Genomic DNA, 1,472 nt, shown 5'->3' with positions numbered 1-1,472 from the left:
CTGGGTTTTCGTACATGCGTGGGCTAGCCTCTTCAATGAGACCAATTAGCCTTCGCTCTCGAATGGAATTAAGACGCCTCGCGCACGAGCGGCACACCGGAAAGAGCGACACATGCGATGTCACACATGCCACGCTTCAGCCGCACTTCCTCGCCAGGGGAGTTCCTACGCTCGGACATTGAGCACTCGCCTCTCCTCTCATCCAGTGTCAAACCCACCGAGCGGGGACGGATGATGAAACACTGTTCGCACGAGCAAAAGTGGTTTGCGGTCGACACGCCTGGCACACTTTAGGTCTTTATGAACGCGCAATTTGTCCTTGAATGCGGCGATTGCCGCACCACTTAAATGGGATGGCAAGTTATTATTATTATTATTATTATTATTATTATTATTATTATTATTATTATTATTATTATTATTATTATTATTATTATTATTATTTCATTTTCAATGTAGGAAGCAACGAAACAAACGATATGCAGCATACCTAAGGGCCCAAGTAACAAGCAAACACGGTTTCGAGCGTCTAACGTTAAATGAATTTGCTGTTATGTGCTTATACCTATATGTCTCTATATACAGGCGCCACTGTATAGCATCTCTTAATTTTCTCTCTCGATCACCGAATAGCAGAAGAAGAAGCAAAGTGCTTGTCTACACTTATTTAGCAAACATTGCCCCGGGGCAGGACTGCCCACTGCGCGGTAGCAGCGACCGTTCTGATGCCATGAGCGGTAAAGTAAAAGAAAATAAGCCGCAGGTAGCAATTTCGAGCTCCCGTGTTGCATCACTGCCCGGCACCAGCGTTATACGCTACATCGGAGCAGCGGAAAAATTTTGTGGGAGGAGCGATAGGCAGTCTCCGGGCCGCCGCGGGTAGAGGGGGGGGTCTTTGTCTCGGCGTGGCTCAGAGAACAGGCTTTAAGGAGTCGTTTGTCAATTTCGTCTCCGAGCGACGTCGTCGTCGGCGACGCGCCCGGGACAGACTGCGGGAGGCGCAATCGAGAAGAAGGAGGGTGGGTTGGTGGTGTGCCGTCGAGGCACGGGGCACGATGCGCCCGTTCGGTTGGCCCCGGTGGCTGCCCCCATCCGGCGGGGGCCCCAGCTCCGACGGTCGCAGCCCGCTACAATCACACGCCAACGCGCTGGCGTTCTCGCTAAACGGAGTGTTGTGTGCCTTTCCGCGGCGCTGCAGTACGAAACGAGAGCGTGCACCCTTCACCGTTCATTACGTGGAGTGCATGGTTGCGAGGGCTGGGAGCGGAAACAAGTCCACGACCTAGCCGCCGCCGCCTTGATGTAGAAGGAACGCTATAGGACGTAGAAAAAGAAAAGATCCATCTGGGAAGCAGCTGAAGCCGCGACTTATACTCGCGCCGAGGAAAGCACAGGCGGGTGGCTGCAATAGTAGACGTTCTTTCTTCCGTTTTTTTTTTTTTTCTTGCTGTTCATTCGTCCTCTTTTTCTTT

This window comes from Dermacentor silvarum, unplaced genomic scaffold, assembly GCF_013339745.2.
Source record: "Dermacentor silvarum isolate Dsil-2018 unplaced genomic scaffold, BIME_Dsil_1.4 Seq444, whole genome shotgun sequence".
In the NCBI taxonomy this organism is placed as follows: Eukaryota; Metazoa; Arthropoda; class Arachnida; order Ixodida; family Ixodidae; genus Dermacentor; species Dermacentor silvarum.
Note: the sequence above shows the minus strand (reverse complement) of the source record.